Genomic DNA, 13,540 nt, shown 5'->3' with positions numbered 1-13,540 from the left:
TGCAGAGAGAGCCTCTCTCTCTCTCTCTCTCTCTCTCTCTCTCTCTCTCTCTCTCTCTCTCTCTCTCTCTCTCTCTCTCTCTCTCTCTCTCTCTCTCTCTCTAATTTGCATCTCCTCCTTTCTCATGTGTCTGGAGTATAACTGAAGTGCCAACGAGCTCAACCTCCCGAGGAAGTGGTCTACATCCATGCTAGTCGTATCGTTTTCCCAGCATATTTTAACAAGATGAACATCAAAATGGTATACAATACCGACAGGTTGGTAGGTAAGACACATAGGCAACAGTTAGGCAACTTTATTCCGAAACGTTTCGCCTACACAGTAGGCTTCTTCAGTCGAATACAGAAAGTAGGCAGAAACAGTAGTGATGTGAAGACGATGTAATCAGTCCATACGACTTCAAGGGTGATGGACTGATTACATCGTCTTCACATCTCTACTGTTCCTGCCTACTTTCTGTATTCGACTGAAGAAGCCTACTGTGTAGGCGAAACGTTTCGGAATAAAGTTGCCTAACTGTTGCCTATGTGTCTTACCTACCATATTTTAACAAGATAAGATTTCGTTCGGACTTTTTAATCTCAGAGGGTTAGCCACCCAGGATAACCCAAAAAAGACAGTGCGTCATCGAGTGACTTGTTTTATTTCCAATGGGGTCCTCAATCTTTTCCCCTAGGATGCGACCCACACCTGTCGACTAACACCCAGGTACCTACTTGCTTACTAGGTGAACTGGGCAATAGGTGTAAAGAAACACGTCCAATGTTTCCACCCTTGCCGGGAATCAAACTACGGACACTCAAGTGTGAAGCGAGAGCTTTGCCTACCAGGCCATGGGCCATAACTGAACATAAAGAACATAAAAAAGAAACTGCAGCAGGCCTACTGGCCCATGCGAGGCAAGTCCAAGTCATTAGGTAAGACACATATGCAACAGTTAGGTATCTTTATTTCGAAACGTTTCGCCTACACAGTAGGCTTCTTCAGTCGAGTACAGAAAAGTTGATAGAAGCAGAAGATACTTGAAGACGATGTAATCAGTCCATCACCCTTAAAGTTGGTCAGTCCCTCAGTCTGGAGAAGAGCATTGTCCCATAGTATTGTTTCATACTATGGGACAATGCTCTTCTCCAGACTGAGGGACTGACCAACTTTAAGGGTGATGGACTGATTACATCGTCTTCAAGTATCTTCTGCTTCTATCAACTTTTCTGTACTCGACTGAAGAAGCCTACTGTGTAGGCGAAACGTTTCGAAATAAAGATACCTAACTGTTGCATATGTGTCTTACCTAACAACCTGTCGGTATTTTATACCATTTTAATGTTCAAGTCCAAGTCACCTACCGGCTTAAGCCACTGACCCAACCTAGTCAGGTCCAGGTCACATCCACTTGGACTTGACTACGTTCCAGTTCATATTCTTGTTGTTGAAGTTAAATTAATTGAATTTACCCTCATGTGTAATCACATTTCACTGTTCCAGATCAGTACTCACCTACATGTGGTTGCAGGGGTCGATTCACAGCTCCTGGCCCCGAAGTTACATATGCAGGCGTGAACCTCGATTAGGTTGCGGTATGAGTTGGCAGTCTTCGACACCAGTGTGTTGTTGACCAGGTACTCGTTATTTGTGATAATAAGTTCGAGGGAATTAACTAGCATGGTTGTTATCGTTGTCTGCTAGCTTAAGACAATTTAATACAGCTTAATAATTCGATTAGGTGAGACTGTTCATTCAAACTAGCTCCTGGGTTCTCTCTGCATTGACAGTATTTGCCACATTCCTCCACGTTAGATGTTTTAAATTGAAGTCACCAAGCAACAGGATATTTGGGGCCTGTTTGACAGGTTTTCAAGACACCATTTTATATTCAGTAGTTGGTCTTGGAACTGCTAGGAGGTTGTATATTATGGTTTGTTAAAAGTATTACAGCTAGACTCTGATTTTCAGTTTTATCTTTGACTATATCGCTTTTGACGTTAAGTAGATCATTGTAAATAAATGACTGTTTAACATACCAACCTTCCTACCTGGGTTGCACCCAGGTCTCCATATTTCGCTGGCAAAGCAGCCTTTTACATGGGTCTCCAGAAAAATTGCAAACATTGTATTTGACTCAGTGATATATTGATGAGTGATATATTGTTACTGTCACTTGATTGAAGACCTTTTATGTTTGCAGGCACAAAGATGTTGAGTTGTTTGTTACTGTGACGTTGGAATTAATGTTTGTGGTTCTGGTGGGTACGCCACTGGCTTCGGTTTTAAAAAAGAAAATCACTGCTGGTTGTATTGTTATAGTTCTTGTTACAAAAAACGCGATTCTAAAAGCTTAGAGATCTCCAGTGAATACTAGAAAGTACTGCCCTTCTAGCATCCAGCCTGTTACTGGGTTTTCGTAACAAGTAGTCAGTATCCTTGTCCAATTATCCATTAAAATTCAGTATTATTCAATAGTGCTTCAGGATTACAACTGGTAGGCTACTAACTAGAGAAATTAAAATTTAATAAATTTATTAAGTCTAGAGGTATATTATCAAATTAAATTAAATTAAATTAATCACAGCAATGAAAATAAAATCAATCTCTCGAGTTCAATATTATTGTGCTGAAAGCACATATCACATTTATAATTCTTAAGTACCGTCTGGTACACTAACATTTAATAAGATATTACAAATATGTACAAGTAAGTTTGTGTATGCGTGTAAGTGCTCTAAGTAGTTCACTATGTCTCACGACTCGACTAGACTTAAACAAGTGACCGACAAAGTCCTCAAATAAACTAACTTCTTGACCGACTGGCAACCCGAACAGTCTGCTTGAACAACAAAGAATGCTAAGCCCAAATACCAATGCAATATGCGACTGCGACACAGAATCAGGAACTGGGAGATAATATAACGACACTAAACAGGGACCATCAGCAGATCCTCCACAAAAGTTACAAAACTCCCATACTACTGAATCTAAGTTCAGCATAGGAAAAACCCTGACTGTGATAATACACAGAAACCAGTACAAATTAGGTCAGAAGCTATAGCTAAGGACCTGAGATGCTCAGAGTGTCTAAGAGACACACAACCTCAGTACAACGTCGAAAATCACTAAGTCTATACAATGTTCTGTGAACAGAGTTCTACAGAACTAACAAGAATAATGAGACAGACAATCTGTCCAACCACCAAGCGAGTCTCGAGCAGACTCAATACTTCACGAGAGGTGAGGACACCCCCCCCCTCGATCACGTGATAGCCCCGTGGACAGCACAGCTCAGAAGCCGGCAGTATAACGAGCGACAAGCGATAATTACAGTAGTTTGACAATCAAGACTTGAACTGAGCACATATGTACATCCTAACAACATAAGTCAAATAACAATATAACAGTCAAATAATAATATAAAGTCATACATTTACGATTTAGCTATTATCGCAAATATAAGCAATATAAAATTAAATGAAAAGGTAATATACATTATATATACATAATAATCATTGTAACCCATTCAGGGGTTGCAACAGTTCTCATGTTCAGTTGTGCGGTCATGTTGCTCTATGCATCTCGTTTTCTTCATGTGGAATGCTGGACAGTTTGCAACATAGCAATGGCTCATATTTATTGAGCCATAGCACATTTTAAAATGAAAGTTTGTGCAGGTCCCGGAGAGAAATATTAAAATATTCTTTGATGAACTTACGGCATTTATTCGGCTAGTCGTACCGACAAGGTCCATTTTGACTGACGAAACAGTAATAACACGATTGCAAACAAATCACGGAACCGGTGGGGTTTGAACCCATAGTGAGTCCTAACACTCAATGGCCAGTTTAAGGACTCACTGGCCATGGGTTCAACCCCCAACCATTCCCTGATTTACTTGGCATTTCTTTTCTTCTTTTGTTTCTATTTTAAACTGTCTATCTCCTTGATAATCATATCTCCAGTGACTGTGATATTGCTCTGTTTTCTTCAGGTCTTTATAATTATTAACTATTGGTATATTCCAGGGATCAACGCCCCCGCGGCCCGGTCCCTGATCCTCTGGGAGGCCTGGTCATGGAGCGGGCCGCGGGGGCGTTGATGCCCGGAATACCCTCCAGGTAGGTATATAATCGGTGTCTTCCTGTATGAAGACAACCGGCTGTTAAAAAGTGATCACATTTCCTGCTCATTATCAATAAGTTAACCAAAGCTAGTTTTAAGTAGGCCTGTTTTTCCATGATCTATGTTCCGTACATACATTAACGGTATACAATACCGGCGAGTATTGCCTGCGCAGCAGGCTTTTTCAGTCGAATAGAAAGACAGTGCAAGAAACAAAAGACAATTTTAAGGTGTTTAGTCCCTTGGTCTTGAAGAGTTGATAGAAGGTGTTCACTTCTCTTAAGCCTTAATATAAGTTCAGAGTCATAGCCTTGATCTGTTTGAAGAGTTATGGCGGTAAAGATTTATAGAGTGAAGTTAGAGTAGAGGGGCAGCAGTTGGAGACAGCTTCCCATGTGGGCAGAAAAGTTGGGCCAGTAGTTAGATAAGATAAGATAAGATTTCGTTCGGATTTTAACCCCGGAGGGTTAGCCACCCAGGATAACCCAAGAAAGTCAGTGCGTCATCGAGGACTGTCTAACTTATTTCCATTGGGGTCCTTAATCTTGTCCCCCAGGATGCGACCCACACCAGTCGACTAACACCCAGGTACCTATTTGCTGCTAGGTGAACAGGACAACAGGTGTAAGGAAACGTGTCAAATGTTTCCACCCGCCGGGAATCGAACCCGGGCCCTCCGTGTGTGAAGCGGGAGCTTTAGCCACCAGACCACAGGGCAGAAAACATCCTCTGTACCAAGATTTTACATTGTTGTGTCAGACAGTTTTATGCTTCACTTGCATATAATACTTTCTCTCTTTCTTTCTCCTCTCTATCTCTCTCTCTCTCTCAACATTCCGCAAAATCATGTCCGCCTACGTAATTCAACTCTGGGTGGCCTCCTGAGTACTGTGAGGCGCCGTTCATGACCCTCACCCCGCCCACTATCACCCCCGCTCACCCATACCCCCGTCCCCACCCACCATCACCCCGGCCAAATGTCACCACATCCCACCCTCACCCCTGTCCACCCTCACCCCCGTCCACCCTCACCCCCGCCCACTCTCACCCCAGCCGACCCTCACCTATGTCCACCCTCACCCCCGCCCATTTTCACTCCGTAAGCCTCACCCCGCCCACCCTCACCCCTTCCCCACCCTCACCCCCACCCATCATCACCCCCACCCACCATCACCCACGCCCACTACCACTCCCACAACCCACCACTATCCAATTTACCTTCTTGCTAACTACCTTTACCCCAGTCAACCACCACCCCGCTACCCACCACCCAGCTGCCCACCACCCCGCTACCCACCACCCAGCCGCCCACCACCCCCTACACACCATCCAGCTACCCACCACCCTGCCGCCCACCACCACAACTACCACTACCATCACCGCCACCACCATCACCACCACCACCACCACCATCACAACCACCATCACCAACATCATCACCACCACCACCACCAACAACAACACCACCATCACCACCATTACCACCACCACCACTACCCCAGAGTATACTACTGACTCCGGCCATACAATAGAGCGGAAAAATAATGTAAGGGACCTGGGAGTAGTAATGTCTGAGGATCTCACTTTCAAGGATCACAACAGTGCCACGATCGCACGTGCAAAGAAAATGATAGGATGGATAATGAGAACTTTCAAAACGAGAGATGCCAAGCCCATGATGATCCTTTTCAAATCACTTGTTCTCTCTAGGCTGGAATACTGCTGTACATTAACATCTCCATACAAAGCAGGTGAAATCGCAGATCTAGAGAGTGTACAGAGATCCTTTACTGCACGTATAAGTTCTGTCAAGCACCTTAACTACTGGGAACGCTTGGAAGCACTTGACTTGTACTCGTTGGAACGCAGGAGGGAGAGATATATCATAATCTACACTTGGAAAATCTTGGAAGGAATGGTCCCAAATCTGCACACAGAAATCACTCCCTACGAAAGTAAAAGACTGGGCAGGCGATGCAAAATGCCGCCAATAAAAAGTAGGGGCGCCATTGGTACACTAAGAGAAAACACCATAAGTGTCCGGGGCCCAAAACTGTTCAACAGCCTCCCATCAAGCATTAGGGGAATTGCCAATAAACCCCTGGCTGCCTTCAAGAGAGAGCTGGACAGATACCTAAAGTCAGTGCCGGATCAGCCGGGCTGTGGCTCGTACGTCGGACTGCGTGCGGCCAGCAGTAACAGCCTAGTTGATCAGGCCCTGATCCATCGGGAGGCCTGGTCGTGGACCGGGCCGCGGGGGCGTTGATCCCCGGAATAACCTCCAGGTAACCTCCAGGTACCCCATCCACCACCACCCCAAGCACCACTACCACCACCACCCTAACAACCACCATCGCTACTACCACCACCACCACCCCGGCCACCATCACCACCACCCCCCCAACCACCACCACCACCCCAACCACCACCACCCAACCACCCCCCCAACCACCACCACCACCCCCACCACCACCACCACCACCACAACCCCAACCACCACCACCACCACCTCCCCCAGCAGAAGGACTCCCTTGTTAAGGATTATTAAATCAAAAAGGATAATCTCCAGGATATGTTCCACAGGACTGTGATGACATCCAGCAGTCACATCCTAAGCTCATTCATTGTATGAGTGAATCTTTGTATGAGGCATTCATCGTATGAGTGAATTCTTGTATGAAGTATTCACAATATTAGTGAATCCTCGTATGAAGCATCCACTGTATGAGTGAATCTTTGTATGAAGCATTCACTGTATGAGTGAATCCTTGTATGAAGTATTCACAATATTAGTGAATCCTCGTATGAAGCATCCACTGTATGAGTGAATCCTTGTATGAAGCATTCATTGTATGAGTGAATCCTCGTATGAAGCATCCACTGTATGAGTGAATCCTTGTATGAAGCATTCACTGTATGAGTGAATCCTCGTATGAAGCATCCACTGTATGAGTGAATCCTTGTATGAAGCATTCACTGTATGAGTGAATCCTCGTATGAAGCATCCACTGTATGAGTGAATCCTTGTATGAAGCATTCACTGTATGAGTGAATCCTCGTATGAAGCATCCACTGTATGAGTGAATCCTTGTATGAAGCATTCACTGTATGAGTGAATCCTCGTATGAAGCATCCACTGTATGAGTGAATCCTTGTATGAAGCATTCACTGTATGAGTGAATCCTCGTATGAAGCATCCACTGTATGAGTGAATCCTTGTATGAAGCATTCACTGTATGAGTGAATCCTCGTATGAAGCATCCACTGTATGAGTGAATCCTTGTATGAAGCATTCACTGTATGAGTGAATCCTCGTATGAAGCATCCACTGTATGAGTGAATCCTTGTATGAAGCATTCACTGTATGAGTGAATCCTTGTATGAAGCATTCACTGTATGAGTGAATCCTCGTATGAAGGATTCACTGTTTGAGTGAATCCTTGTATGAAGCATTCACTGTATGAGTGAATCCTCGTATGAAGCATTCACTGTTTGAGTGAATCCTTGTATGAAGCATTCACTGTATGAGTGAATCCTCGTATGAAGCATTCACTGTATGAGTGAATCCTCGTATGAAGCATTCACTGTTTGAGTGAATCCTCGTATGAAGCATTCACTGTTTGAGTGAATCCTCGTATGAAGCAGTCCCTGTAGGAGTGAATCCTTGTATGCATCTTATGCAGCAGGCCTACTGGCCCATGCTAGGCAGGTCCAAGTCACACCCACCCACTCACACTCATACATTTGTCTAACTTATTTTTTAAAACTACACAACATTTTTAGCTTCACGACTTTACTCGGTTACTGTGTCAGGTAAGATTGGTCATATGATGGTCCGCAGCTGGAGGTTTTGGTTATCTGACCGAGGCCTTCCACTGGCTCACCCATTCACACCCCTTTATCTTTCTCAAACCAGTGAGGCTGAGGGCAACACTACCTACCTAGAGATGCGCCGGGGGCCAGCGCCTCCGCAGGCCTGCTGCAGTGTTCCTCCTTTCTTATGTTATGTTAACTCAAGAATGGAGAAACACTGCAGCAGGCCTATTGGCCTATACTAGGTAGGTCCTTCTCAAATCCAACCCCACCTGGCAATATAAACACAAATGCAGTATAATGTGATCCTTTATTGACTACGTTTCGCCCACACAGTGGGCTTTTTCAAGTCACAAACAGAACTACCTGGGGTGGAAGGAACGCGAGTATTTATAGTCCGGCTGAGGTCAGGTGAAGAATGCTGCATCTGATGATGTACCGAGTTGGGTTGTAGAGTCTAAAAACTTGGGTAGCTTGGAAAGGAGACTGGACAAGTTTGTGAGCAGACCTTCTACAGTGTTCTTATGTGGGATAGCGATGAAGGAGTTTCTTGGCAAGTGGTTCAGCTATGTTATAGAAGCCACTATTCTGGTTGAAGTTGTCGGATATAGAAATAAGTGATGATTCCAGGATTCTTCGGTATTGAGTGTTGTCTTCTGTGGCGATAAGTCTTGAGTTTCTGTAGTTTATCAAGTGGTTGTGTGAATTACGGTGTTGTACGCAGGCATTCCTTGTGTCGTCAGACCTGCTTGCGTATTGGTGTTCTGAAATACGTGTTTGGAGGTCCCTTGATGTTTCGCCCACGTATAACTTGTTGCAGTCATTACAAGGGATTATGTATACCCCTGCAGAGGATGGAGGCTTGTCCTGCCTACTACTGGTGATGTCCTTGATGGTCGTGGTTGTGGAGGTAGATACTTGGAATGATGTTTTGGCAAAGATGTTGGAAACATGTTTGGCAATGGAGTTGGTGGGAAGGACTATGTATCTCTTCTCGGCAGTGTCTTCTCTGGGTGTGTTGAAGATGTTGGGCACTATCAGTCCAGCACATCTCAAACACTCAGGTGATCTTCTCAATCGCATTCGCAACATCAACATCAGGAACAAGAAACTTTCCAGCCTTGACGTGACTTCCCTATTCACTAAAGTACCTACTAAACAAGCCATAGATCTCTTGCGCAAGAAAATTGACGATTCACTTGATCTTCCCATTCCAGCCAGCGATTTCATCGACCTGGTTGAACTATGTGTTGGCTTTACGTGTTTCTCTTTTGAAAATCACCTCTTTCAGCAGACTTTTGGACTACCCATGGGTTCGCCACTCAGTGCAGTCCTGGCGAACCTATACATGGAACATCTAGAAGCCGAACGTTTCTCCACCATTATTCCTTCGTCTGTCACCTGGCTCCGTTATGTTGACGACATTCTCCTCATAACTCCTAAACGCTTCAACGTTCAAGCTCTCCAAGACAAGCTCAACCAGGTCGAGCCTTCAATCCAGTTCACACTTGAAGAAGAGGTCGACAACACTCTTCCTTTCCTTGATGTTCTACTCTGCAAAGCTGACCACGAACTTCGTTTTAAAGTCTATCGAAAACCCACCAACCAAAACGATCTTCTCCACTTCTACTCTCACCACGACACCAAAACCAAACGTGGTGTAATTATAGGCTTCTTCCTGCGTGCACTCAGAATCTGCAGCAACGAGTTCCTTGAGGAAGAATGCACTATAATTGAACAAGTATTTTCCAAACTCCACTATCCTCGTCACTTCATCAGAGACTGCAGACGGCGAGCACTAAACATCTTCAACACACCCAGAGAAGAACTTCAAATGGTATACAATACCGACAGGTTGTATACACACCCAGAGAAGACACTGCCGAGAAGAGATACATAGTCCTTCCCACCAACTCCATTGCCAAACATGTTTCCAACATCTTTGCCAAAACATCATTCCAAGTATCTACCTCCACAACCACGACCATCAAGGACATCACCAGTAGTAGGCAGGACAAGCCTCCATCCTCTGCAGGGGTATACATAATCCCTTGTAATGACTGCAACAAGTTATACGTGGGCGAAACATCAAGGGACCTCCAAACACGTATTTCAGAACACCAATACGCAAGCAGGTCTGACGACACAAGGAATGCCTGCGTACAACACCGTAATTCACACAACCACTTGATAAACTACAGAAACTCAAGACTTATCGCCACAGAAGACAACACTCAATACCGAAGAATCCTGGAATCATCACTTATTTCTATATCCGACAACTTCAACCAGAATAGTGGCTTCTATAACATAGCTGAACCACTTGCCAAGAAACTCCTTCATCGCTATCCCACATAAGAACACTGTAGAAGGTCTGCTCACAAACTTGTCCAGTCTCCTTTCCAAGCTACCCAAGTTTTTAGACTCTACAACCCAACTCGGTACATCATCAGATGCAGCATTCTTCACCTGACCTCAGCCGGACTATAAATACTCGCGTTCCTTCCACCCCAGGTAGTTCTGTTTGTGACTTGAAAAAGCCCACTGTGTGGGCGAAACGTAGTCAATAAAGGATCACATTATACTGCATTTGTGTTTATATTGCCATTGTGTCGGTATTTTATACCATTTATTTCCAACCCCACCTAATGAAAATATCTGCCCACTCCATTTTCAGTGGTACCCAAGGAATAAGATTTGATAACCATATTAGCTCATGTGTAAGTCCCACTCAAATCCAACCCCTCTCACTCATGTATTTATCCAATCTATATTTGAAGGCCTTCACTCTAGTCTTATTGGACACTGTCCTGGGAGGAGGGGGGGTAATACCTGCCTCTATTATGACACATGAGCAACGGTTGGGTATCAGTAAAGATACCCAACTGTTGCATGTGTGTCTTAATCTTCAACTTGTCGGTATTTCATACCATTTTCATCAATACTTGCTTGGCATCTCACAGCGACCGAAACACTGCTAGTTCAACTAGCATATTACATTTCAGGTTGCCAACACGTCTGCTTCACTCAAACTATGAGTGACACTTCTGGTGCGCTGACCTCTTAATATCATACCAATTAATTTCTGTTTGGATCCCAGCAGGTCTGAATAGTACCTGTTTTTTTTTTCTAGAATGTTACATTTGCTTCTGCAGTGTATCTGTACTGTTGAACATTGTAGCAGCACACTGTGGGTGTTTCCACACAGTAACTATCATACAGGATAGTGTAGCAGCACACTGTGGGTGTTTCCACACAGTAACTATCATACAGGATAGTGTAGCAGCACACTGTGGGTGTTTCCACACAGTAACTATCATACAGGATAGTGTAGCAGCACACTGTGGGTGTTTCCACACAGTAACTATCATACAGGATAGTGTAGCAGCACACTGTGGGTGTTTCCACACAGTAACTATCATACAGGATAGTGTAGCAGCACACTGTGGGTGTTTCCACACAGTAACTATCATACAGGATAGTGTAGCAGCACACTGTGGGTGTTTCCACACAGTAACTATCATACAGGATATTATAGCAGCACACTGTGGGCATTTTCACACAGTAACTATCATATAAGATAGTATAGCAGCACACTGTGGGTATTTTCACACAGTAACTATCATATAAGATATTATAGCAGCACACTGTGGGTATTTCCATTCAGTAACTATCACACAGAATAGCACAGCCACAGATGCTTATGTCTTCAAAATTCAGCTATCACACAGCATTAAAATAGAGAGTTATACACTGAGGATTCACCCAACATTATCATACAGCTATAAAATACAGTAGCCCAATAAAACCCACGATACAACTATCGTAGAGGATAGTGTAGAACACAGCGCGGTTCTTCCAACTATAGAAATACAACACAGTATCCTTGTTGCGTACTGCAGGTGAACCCACACTGTAACCACCATACAAAGTAGTGAAGCAGTACACTGTTGATGTACTCAATTAAGTTTTACAAGACAAAATTACTCACTGTCGCCCTCTTAGTTAATAGCAGTTATAAGTTACATTCCTGGGCACGCCACGAGATCCTACCCTTCCACTCACTCCTTTCACGCTCATTCCTCCAAGACATTATCATCAGGTGGTGAGATGTCTTGTTTTTGTGAGGTTCACCTAACAGCATGTACCTGGGTGTTAGTTGATTGTTGTGGGTGGCATCCTGGGCAGGGTGAGACATGTATGAGAAAGTCCCTGGAAAAAGACGCTTATGCACAGTTTAAGACATTTATTAGAGGACTGAAGAAGCCACTTGTGGCAAAACGTTTCCTTTAATAGAATAGATTTTGCCACCGAAGTGGCTAGTTTAGTGTGCACCTCATATTCATTCTGTGGAAGGCAGCGCAAGACCGTATGGATTCAGACGTTTTCGGCTGGTGTGGGTAGTACACTGAGCAGGGAGAAATATACATAACTACATATTTAAGTACAAGAATCCTTCCTCCGTAAGGCATGCATGTCGTAAGAGGCGACTAAAATGCTGGGAGCAAGGGGCTACTAAATGTAAAAAAAAAAAAGACTGTTTTCTTTTTTTGGGTCATCCCGCCTGGGTGGGAGACGGCCGGCGTAAGTAGTATATCTCTGATAGGCCTGAATAAAACAGCTCTTAGCTTATAAATGAAGACTAGGTATGATCATACACTTGAGCCTTAAAACGAACAGTTAGGATAACAACTTACAGCTTTAAATACACTAAGGTAGGATGATAAATTAGACACATGTGCAACTCTTGGGTATCTTTATTAAGGAAACGTTTCCTTAATAAAGATACCCAAGAGTTGCACATGTGTCTAATTTATCAACGTGTCGGTTCTGTGAACCATTCATCTACAAACTAAGGTAGGATAACAGCTCTTAACCGTAAATACAACAAGATAGCATAACAGATCTTAGCATGTAAATAAATCGAGTCAGGATAACAGTTCTTAGCCTGTATATTCAGTGTGTAGGAAAATAATCTACTGGAAGAAATAATTGGTGAAGCCAGGACTGGGGAGAGTGTCCAAGTTGTTGTTTTATCTGTCTTCATATTGACCGAAATCTATGTTGACCTTCAGTGGGTCAGTGTTGACCTTCAGTGGGCCAGTGTTGACCTTCAGTGGGTCTGTGTTGACCTTCAGTGGGTCAGTGTTGACCTTCAGTGGGTCAGTGTGTTGACTTTCAGTGAGTCAGTGTTGACCTTCAGTGGGTCAGTGTTGACCTTCAGTGGGCCAGTGTTGACCTTCAGTGGGCCAGTGTTGACTTTCAGTGGGCCAGTGTTGACCTTCAGTGGGTCAGTGTTGACCTTCAGTGGGTCAGTGTTGACCTTCAGTGGGTCAGTGTTGACCTTCAGTGGGTCAGTGTTGACCTTCAGTGGGTCAATGTGTTGACTTTCAGTGAGTCAGTGTTGACCTTCAGTGGGTCAGTGTTGACCTTCAGTGGGTCAGTGTGTTGACTTTCAGTGAGTCAGTGTTGAAATTCAGTGGGTCAGTGTTGACCTCCAGTGGGTCGGTGTCTTCACCTTCAGTGGGTCAAAGTGTTGACCTTCAGTGGGTCAGTGTGTTGACCTTCAGTGGATCAGTGTTGACCTCCAATGGGTCAGTGTGTTGACCTTCAGTGG

General features: G+C 44.1%; 1 protein-coding gene across 4 annotated transcripts in view; it reads left to right on the top strand.

The window, feature by feature from the left end:
- The window catches only part of LOC128688204 (facilitated trehalose transporter Tret1-like), a 133,140-nt gene that overhangs the window by 44,124 nt on the left and 75,476 nt on the right, over positions 1–13,540 (top strand). The window contains exon 1 of one of the 4 annotated variants that reach the window (XM_070079995.1): positions 1,474–1,619. The exons of the other annotated variants lie outside the window; for them this stretch is intronic. The gene's annotated coding sequence lies outside the window, so the exon portion shown is untranslated. Of the gene's footprint in view, positions 1–1,473; positions 1,620–13,540 lie in introns of those variants that run through there. 4 annotated transcript variants of the gene reach the window in all.

Source organism: Cherax quadricarinatus, unplaced genomic scaffold, assembly GCF_038502225.1.
Source record: "Cherax quadricarinatus isolate ZL_2023a unplaced genomic scaffold, ASM3850222v1 Contig68, whole genome shotgun sequence".
NCBI lineage: Eukaryota > Metazoa > Arthropoda > Malacostraca > Decapoda > Parastacidae > Cherax > Cherax quadricarinatus.
Note: the sequence above shows the minus strand (reverse complement) of the source record. Positions and strands in the feature narration are given on the sequence as shown.